This window comes from Juglans regia, chromosome 10 (assembly GCF_001411555.2).
Source record: "Juglans regia cultivar Chandler chromosome 10, Walnut 2.0, whole genome shotgun sequence".
Lineage (NCBI taxonomy): Eukaryota > Viridiplantae > Streptophyta > Magnoliopsida > Fagales > Juglandaceae > Juglans > Juglans regia.
The window spans coordinates 18,079,189-18,089,644 of NC_049910.1; positions in this window are offsets into that span (position 1 = coordinate 18,079,189).

Consider the following 10,456-nt stretch of genomic DNA (forward strand, 5'->3'; position numbering starts at 1 on the left):
GGAGATGTTATATCTTTGGGTTCATCAACAACGGGTACTTGTTCTTCAACAACATGTTCTTGTTCTTCAACAACAAGTTCTTGTTGCCGAACCCAAACTTTGTTTCAGGCCTCTTTTTCCCAGCCCGACAAGTGCGCACGTTATGCCCTTGAATTTTACATTTAGAATAGAACGCAGGTAGCATTTCATATACAGTTTCTTGCTTATGGCTAGACCCCATCCCCGGAGTCCCAACCCAAAAATGAGATAGAGGCACCTTGGCCGCATCCATCTCCACACAAATACGGGTACCATCGGTGCGAGTCGCACAACGTGTGGGATTATCACGCCTAATAAATCTACCTATCGGGGCTGTAAAAATTTTTAGAAAAGATTCATGATAATAGTTAGGAGGCAAACTTGGCAATACTATCCAGACCGGAACAATAGATGGTTCTTCCTCTTCCTTAAATTCTGGTGTCCAATGGAATGCACGATATGGAATCCCATCAATGTCGCAAGCTTCTCATGATAGTGCCTTCATGCAATCTTCCTCCAAAGACATTCGTATAAAAACATTTCGAGGATGCCTCATAGTAGAAACGACCAGAGTGCCATCAAGACTCCAGCGATTTCAAATGAAAGTCCAAATGGAATCCAAAGAAGGACGATTCTGAAGAAATTTAAAAACTATCAAGAACTTAAAAGGTTCTGTCGAACGATAGATTTCCTCCTTGGAGAACTGAAAGAATAGTTCCCCAACCTTAGTTTTCGGCACTCAGTGTGACACAGACAACTAGGAAAGAGGCTAGGGTACCACCAAAATGAGATCCAGGAACAATCGTCAACCTACATTTTCAGCGGCTGCCATGCATCCTTATGTGAATCTCAAAACCGGCCCTAGCAGAGAATGAAAGCTCAAGAAGAGCTCTCAAGAAACCACATCGTTCTTGGAGCGTCAAGAAAGAAACCGCATCGTTCTTGGAGCCACCCAGAAGAAACCGCGTCATTCTTGGAGCCTTGGACCGAGTATCGAGCCGATAACAAAAGTATTCCCTCTCTTTCAACCAACCAATGCTGACGAAGAGAAGCGGCCGTGTGCCGGTGCTTTTTATTTTTACTTTTTGAGACCTCTGCGTCGGTGCTGGAATGAGACGCAACATAAGCTTTTTTGGGTTCCGCTTGGAAAGTGCGCAGCTTTTCTCCTGTCTAATTGGCAGATAAGGATAAAACAAAAAGTGGGCTTGTAATTACATTTCTATTCTGATTAGTAAGGTAGTAGCTAGCTAGGTTTGTTTGGCAAATTAGGCAATTAACCAATCTTGTAGAAATATTAAGAAAATCCATGAAATTTGTGGTTTCAAATGGGGATTAATATTTACATAAATGTGGTAAATCCAACCCAAAACCAAGCCATATCCAATAACTAATGTATTGCCAAAACCAAGCCATATCCAATAACTAATGTATTGTACAATTCAAATTCTGCTTTCTTTTTCTCAAACAAGTTGAGTATTTTTCTATCTTTTTTATGAATTTCATGTAGGACAATAACAGATAATTGGAGCCACCTTCTCTATTTATATAATGTTTCTCTCTATACACAGACAAATTGGGAGACCAGTACTTTATCATTAAATATCCACTAAGCACACGTGGATCATAAAGTAGGCCTGTGCAAAAACACAAAAAGCCCGACCCACCCAATAAAACCGATCCGATCAACATGCATAAAATCAAATTAAAATTAGATGCAGGTTGGATGATGTCCAACCCACTTTTAAGCGGATGAAACCGCAGCCCCCCCCCCCTTCTCTTCTTTCTATTCAGCACAAACCCTATCCTCTCTCTCTCTCTCTCCCTCTCTCTCTATCTCTCTCTCTAGCACAAAGCGTAGCGCCGCTCTCTCTCTCTGCAGCAAAAAGACGCAACGGATGAAATCCTTCTATGCGAACTGCAGTTCGCCTAATAAGAGATGAGAGTCTCGAAGCAGTTCAGCCCATCCAAGTCCTATGCGAACCGAGGTGACACTGCTGCTGCAGCTGCTTCTCTTCTTAACATACGTCACCGGTGGTGGCTATTTCTTATTCACGTCGATGATGGCGGCGGTATCGGTGCGGCCTTTGGCGATGGAAGGGAAGGAAGCCCTCACATTTTGGCCCTTGGCGATGGTTTTTCCTCTCTCTCTCTCTCTCTCTATTTGTTTCCCAAGATGCAGAAGATGCTACTCAGGTAGCTGTCCTTGTAGTTCTTTCCCAAGATGCAGAAGATGCTACTCAAGTAGCTGTCCTTGTAGTTCATCTTATGCTTTGGCCCCGCAGAACTGTGCCATGGTCGTGGAGTTTGCATTACTTGCTTTAACGTTTGGATCTGAATTAATGGGCTTCATACGTTTTGTTTTTACGAGTAGAAGAAAGTATGGAGATGAAGGTTTCCCCAGATCCATAAACATCTCTTGATTCGCGGCTTTTTATATTTTGTTGGTTTCGAACCCCATCAATTCATAATAGAATGTGACAGATTTACTATTCGCAATGTCTTCATATGGTGTTTTTGAGGTCGTCAAACATTGCAGAAGGTATACAATGTGTAGTCAAAATAACTGCACTTTTCATTTTTTATTTTTTGGGATGTTGTCCTGAGATTGATAATTTGATATTGTGATCATATCATACATTGATAGAAATATTTTGTACATCGATGCAGAAGTGAAAACGAAGATTTTTTTTTTTTTTTTTTTTTGGCCCTCTATGGTGAATGTCGGGTCATGCGGGTTTGACCCGATCTCTGTTTGTTCGGGTCGGTTTGGCGCCTTGGATGGGAACAATCGGGTCGGGCGCAAACCCAGTTGTTTCAGGTCAGGTTGCAGCCCTATCATAAAGGGTGCACAACTTCATGCAAAAAAATTATGAAGAGTAGAAATATAAATGCATTGAATTTATAGCATGCAAGGGTAAGTACTTCGAGATAAAATGCAGTCATTCAGTTCTATGAAAATTATATCATACCCAGAGAACCGAGCTGCAGTTAGAGAGAGAGAGATCGATGGAGCCTAAAATAGTGAAAGAGAAACTCACCGGCGTCGGCGAGGTGACGAGAAGACGACGAGAAACCATTGTACGAAGCCTCTAGCCAGAGAAAAAGAAAGAGAGAGAGAGAGAATCGCAGGGGGAAAGAATTGGGAAATTAGGCGCGGGGGTAAATTTAGGTTTTTTCACTATGGACGACTTATTACGGCGAGTTATATGTTGTCGTAATAACCAAGATACAGATAGAAATTCATCTTTTGCGGCAAGCTCAATTGCAGCGAGCTAAAATCACCATAAAATGAAATTGTAGCGGCTATAATTGTTTAATGACGAGGACTGAATTCTGTCATATGTATTATGAGCAACACATACATTAGTGGCGACATAAAATTGTCAGAAATATACATCTATTCTAGTGATTCTTCTGATCGACACAAAGAATTTACCCAAATAGTAAAACAGTACATTAGCGGCAATATATACGTCGCCGGAAATAAAAATAGCCGCAAATACTACATTTTCTTGTAGTGATGGGGGAGGGGGGATTTGATCATTGGCTCTCTCTACCAAGGTATTGCCAATTAATCCAAAAGACCTCAGCACAATCCTATCTTTTAAGTAAAGGGTTTTTTCTAATTTTAGTATATTTTTAAATTTGAAAAATTTTCCATGCAAACTGTCACATTTTTTTCGTTAAACAAGATGGACAAAATTAGTAACGAGAGCAATTTCATATCAAATTTATCATAACACAATGGGTTATTCCTAAATCAAATTGCGCATAAAGCAAATATCAGTCGGGACAAAGTGTATGATGTTAATGACCAAATTTTAAAAAAACTTCAACTAAATTTGCACTAAATCCTTGGGGTATATGGCAGATAAGATAATAGCTATGAGGAATGAACTAGTGTCGAATAAAATGAATCATTTCCGTGCCCGGCCCCAATGCAATTAAATAACTATTGTGTGGCCTGGCCGTAGGTATATACAGCCTATACGGAATTAAAAAACCAAATAATTATAATTTGATTGATCGACCTTAATTATTTGTTTGTTTATTTTCTATTGAAAAATTATATTTGCAGTCGTAGTAAAATTATTTAGTTGACAGGCAGTGCAATTTACAGTACTCCACATGACTAAGTTCAAAATCAAAAAACCAGGTTCGTATTTAATGGTAAATTTATTTAGCTAATCTAAAGTTTGATATCATTTGTTCTTGGTTCTACAAACAATCGTGCCTATTTTTTGTCAAGATGTTTTTCCATAACCAAAACAATTTATACAAACTTTTGAGCCTTTCGCCTGATTACGTGGATGAAATGCAGCTTTTCTGGAAGGTGTGTAATTGTGAGTTCATTTATTTTCCTTTAAAAACATAGTTAAAAATTATTGAGCTATCTACTCTGCCTCTAAGAATTCCAGCACATCAACTGCCTCCAAAAGAGCAACCACGTCAACTGCTCCATTGGACACCTCTCAAGAAGAATCTTCCAGAATCACCTAAAATAGGTTGGTGCCTACCCTATGGGTATGGCTATTGTACTGCTACTGTACTACATTGTATTATGGCTGACACTTTGTAATTAACTCTGCCAATTCACTCTGTAATTTGTAATGCACAAAAAGTGATCAAGTATATTCCTAGGAGAAGTTTGTTAGCATGTACTCTATAAATATTCAAGTCTATACACAGAAAATGCAATGAAGAAAATACCAAAAGTTTTCCATCTTCTCATGTTTTCATTTCTCTACATGGTACCAGAGCTCAAAATCAACTAACGTCTCTCTTCTTTTCTTTTCTTTTTTTTCTTCCATTCCTTCTCTATTTTCCTTCAATGTTTGTCGACGCTCATCCTCTAATAAAGATCTCTCTCATTCTTCTACCTTCCAACTCCCCAGCAATTTCTCCCACATAGTCTCTGTAAAACTAAGTTCTGATAACTATCTACTGTGGCGTGCCCAAATCATCCCCAATCTTCATGGCCAAGAATAATATCACTTCATTGATGTCTCCACCCCTCCTCCCCCTCCTATTCTTCCCGTATCATCACCTTCTCTAGTTGGACCCTCTCCTCTTCAACCAAACCCAGCCTATCTTCAATGGCGTCGAACTAATTAAATGCTTCTCAGTGCCCTGCTTTCATCACTCACCGAACCAATCTTGGCCCAGGCTATTACCTCACATACCTATTGAGAACTCTGGATCACACTAGACACCATGTTCACTTCCCAATCTCAGGCTAAAATCTTCTAAATTCGACATCAACTCACTAACCTTAAAAAAGGTTCACTATCAGTGACCGACTATTACAGAAAAGTTTGGCTCCTCTCAGACACAATGACTACTGCTGGTGAGCTACTTCGAGATTTTGAGGTAGTTTCATATTTTCTCAATGGCCTCACTTCCGAATATGAATCCTTCGTCACTTCAGTGACAACTCGGGCCACTCCCATCAGCTCATCTGAGCTCTTCAATCTGCTACTCACTTTTGAAAGTCGTGTATCCCTCACTGCCATACAACACAGTCTTCTCCCAACACCATCTGCCAATCTCAACACCTCCTTTCCTTCTCAAAATTCATCTCGTGGAGGTCGTAACACTTATCGAGGAGGTGGCCAAAATAAATATCGAGGTGGCCATAATCGAGGAGGTCGTCTCTCTACCTCTCCCTCCTTTTCTACTTCCCAAACCAACACACCCACATGTCAGGTCTATAACAAAGTTGGCCATGTAGCTCTCCAGTGCTATCACAGATTTGACCAGGCGTATCAATTTGAACCACTTCGATCTCTCTCAACTAACTACACCAGCTCACCGCAGCTTTCTAATCAACAATGGTATCCCAACTCAGCCGCAACAAACCACATCACTTCAGAGCTTCACAACCTCAACATCTCAAGGGAACCATACCTTGCATCTAAACAAATTCAAGTTGGCAATGGTGTTGCCTTTTCGATTACACACATTGGTGATTCTCAAATCTCTTCCTTAAACTCTATTTTCTCACTTCATAAATTACTTTGTGTTCCTCAAATCACCGAAAATCTAATTTTGGTCCAAAAATTATGTCATGACAACTCTGTTTTCTTTGAGTTTCATGAATCTAATTTTCTTATGAAGGACAAACAAACGGGAAAGTTGCTTCTCCAGGGCCCAACGCATAATGTCCTATACATGTTTCCTCCAGCCTCCTCACCACCTATTCTCGTTGCCCTCATTGGTGAACACACAACTCTTGCACAATGGCACTATGGACTTGGCCATTCCCAACCTTCAGCTTGTTTCTCGCATATTTCGCACCAAATGTTTACCTTTTATTCTGTCTCTTTTTTGTTCAAATTGTCCTCTTGCCAAGTGTAGGCAATTATCTTTTCAATCCTCTAGTACACAATCCTTAAGACCATTGCATTTAATTTTTCTAGATGTTTGGGGTCCATCCCCTCATATATCAAGAGACGGTTTTCGATATTATATCTCGTTTGTGGATAATTTTAGCCATTTTACCCCGTTCTATTCCTTAGCCTCAAAGGGTGATGCAACATCCATTTTTCTTATTTTTCAAAAATATGTTAAACGTCTCTTCAATACAAAAATTAAAAATATTCAAAGTGATTGGGGAGGGGAATTTCGACCCCTCACCCGTGTGCTCCAATCTCAAGGGATTTCTCATCACCTTTCATGTCCCCGCACCCACCAACAAAATGGTGTGGTTGAATGTAAACACTGCCATATAGTTGAAACGGGCCTTGCTCTTCTAGCAACAGCCTCTGTCCCGTATAAATTTTGGGCCGAGTTTTTTCAAACCGCGGCCCATCTCATCAATTTTCTCCCTTCTCCATCCCTCAAAAACAAATTTCCCCATCTTGAGGCTCTGAATGCTGGCCCAATCTTAGGCCCTACAATAATCACAAGATCATTTTTCATTCCTTACCTTGTCTTTTTCTTAATCAGCCCCATTCATAAAGGATACAAATGTCTTCATCGTGAATTCAACAGATTGTACATTTCTCATGATGTAATATTCAACGAGTCCTCTTTTCCGTATGCCAAACTCACGACCCCATCCTCCACAAAATCCCAACCCAATTTTACCCTCCTTACCGTTTCAACCATTGGCCCACCCTACACTAACACAACAACAAGCCCATCACGTTCCACCCCATACCCATCGTCAACTAACACATCACAAAGCCCATTTTCAAGCCCATCTTCTGCACCAAACACATCTTCTCCTCTTCTCCCCCCTTCTTCATCATCCTATCCTGCGACTCGTGAAAACTTCCCACCTCGATAGCTTCAAACAGTCAACCCTCTCGTCCTGCTCAAAAACAAACTCCTCCCGTCCCAAACAATTTCTAGATGGTCAAATTCCATACCCTCCACCATGTCAAGCCCTAATTTCATCTCTTGAAATACCAGAAGAACCAAGCTCGTTTACCATGGCCTCCCATTTCTCTGAATGGCAAAATGTCATGACTATTGAATTTCAAGCCCTAATCCAAAACCGCACTTGGATACTGGTTCCCCCTCCCCCTTCCTCTCATTGTTGGTTGTAGGTGGATCTTCCGCACAAAGCATCATGCCAACGGCACCATTGAACGTTGCAAGGCGCAACTAGTTGCTAAGGGTTTTCAACAAGAGGGAGTCGGTTATTCCGAGACCTTCAACCCCATTGTCAAACCCACCACCATTCGGTTAGTCATCTTGATATGAACCCGTGGGAATGAATTCCCTTGAACCCACAATCAATTTGAAAACTCCCCAAGAAAGCCAAAATCAAGTCAAGGATGGAGAATCTAGACCCGACGAGAACTCGTTTTCAAGAACCTAGATTATATTAAAATCTAGACCCGTTGAAGAACCCGTCTCAAGAACCCAGATTACAAAGGAGGAACGCCACAAAGGTTGTGATTTACCTTTGATAAGTTCAAGAGTTCAATCAAGAACAAGAGGAGAAAACTCAACTCACAAATAAAATTCAATATTGTCTAACTCTCAAATGAGGCTACAAAGAGTTTTTAAAGCCAAACCTAATCAAAACCCTAGCCAAAATAATGCCCCTTTTACCCAAAATTACCCTTGATGAACAGTACCGGCTACAGTACGCGCGGCTACAGTAACCCCAACAGTAAATTGATGAAACCCTAGTTCCTAAAATGTAATTTTCCAAATAAGCCCTTGGCCAAAATACAAGGCCTTCCCAAAAACATAGTTCAAAAGAAATAAGACATGTGAGCCAAGCATCTTCAAGCCCACTTATTCTAAACTAATAAAATAAATCATTTAACCAAATTGGAAGCCTCCAATAACAATAGGCCGTATCTCTAAGTCATGTCTTCCACAGCTTGAATAAAGTGGATCAAAACTGGTTCTTCTTCTTTCAGACCCATCTTCAGTGTTGGGCTCTTGCTGGCTTCATCCCAAGTGGATTGCACCAATCCTTGCATTGCTTCCTTGATCTTCTTGGCCCTTGATCTTGTAATTGGCCCATCTGGAACTTGCAAAGGATCTTTAAGAGTAGGCCCACCTTGGTTCCTATCATTCCCCCTCTCCTCAAAAGGATTCGACCTCGAATCTTCACCTACATCAAAAGGAGAAAGATCAGAAACATTGAAAGTTGCAGAAACTTTATACTCACCTGGAAGATCGACTTTATATGCATTGTCATTAATTTTCTCAAGAATTTGGAAAGGTCCATCTCCTCGAGGATGCAACTTAGTCCTTCTATGGGCTGGGAATCTTTCTTTGCGCATGTGAACCCAAACCCAATCTCCTGGTTCAAAGATGACACGCCTTCGTCCTTTATTGGCTTGGGAAGCAACCCTTTCATTCTTTTGGGCAATTTGAAGCCGTACCCTCTCATGAAGTGATTTCACCAACTCCGCCTTCTTTTGTCCATCCAAACTACTCCTGTCATCAACAGGTAAAGGCATCAAATCCAAAGGAGTAAGTGGATTAAATCCATAAACAATTTCAAAAGGAGAGTATGAAGTAGTAGTATGCATCGTCCTATTATATGCAAACTCTATAAATGGCAAACAATCCTCCCAAGTTTTTAAATTCTTATGAACAACAGTGCGTAAAAGCTGAGTTAAAGTCCTATTAACTACTTCAGTCTGACCATCAGTCTGTGGATGACAAGTAGTGGAAAATAAGAGCTTAGTACCCAATTTCCCCCACAACACCTTCCAAAAGTAGCTAAGGAATTTAACATCCCTATCAGAAACAATACTCCTAGGTACACCATGGAGTCGCACTATCTCCCTGAAAAACAAGTCAGCTATATTTGTTGCATCATCTGTTTTATGGCATGGAATGAAATGTGCCATCTTACTGAATCTATCAACAACAACAAAAATAGAATCTCTACCCCTTTTGGTCCTAGGCAGCCCCAAAACAAAGTCCATAGATATGTCGACCCATGGCTCACTAGGAACGGGTAAGGGTGTATACAACCCATGTGGCAAAACCTTAGATTTGGCCTTTCTACATGTAATGCATCTTCCACAAATACGGTTAACATCTCTCTTCATCTTAGGCCAAAAGAAATGTTCATGCAAAATGTCTAAAGTTTTCTTGACACCAAAGTGTCCCATTAACCCCCCACCATGTGCCTCACGCACCAATAACTCACGCATAGAACAATTTGGCAGACAAAGTTTGCTTTCTTTAAACAAATAACCATCATGCTTGTAAAACTTACCAAATGCCGCCTTATCACATGCCACATACACATTTGAAAAATCAGCATCATCGGCATACATGTCTTTCACGTATTCAAACCCAAGCATTTTGGCACTCATAGAAGTAAGAAGTACATACCTCCGGGATAGAGCATCAGCAACAATGTTCTCCTTTACCTTGCTTGTAACGGATGACATAGGGAAAGGTCTCAATGTATTCCATCCATCTAGCATGCCTTTTATTCAACTTACCTTGACCCTTGAGATGCTTCAATGATTCATGATAGGTGTGGATCACAATTTCTCTTGGCCATAGGTAGTGCTGCCAAGTCTCTAATGCACGAACAAGAGCATAAAGCTCTTTGTCATAAGTAGGGTACTTCAGGGATGCCCCACTTAACTTTTCACTGAAGAAGGCTATGGGCCGCCTATCCTGCATCAAAACAGCTCCAATCCCTATTCCTGAGGCATCACATTCAATCTCAAAAGCTTTGTTAAAATCAGGTAATGCTAACACAGGTGCAGAGCACAACCTTTCTTTAATAGTGGCAAAAGCATTCTCTTGATTAGCCCCCCAATGAAACCCAACATTCTTTTTAATTACCTCAGTGAGTGGTGCAGCAATGGTGCTGAAGTCTTTAACAAAACGCTGATAAAAGCTAGCTAAGCCATGAAAGCTTCTTACCTCATTGATGCTTTTTGGCGTTGGCCACTCCTTGATGGCCTTGACTTTCTCTTCATCCACCTCAATACCCTTT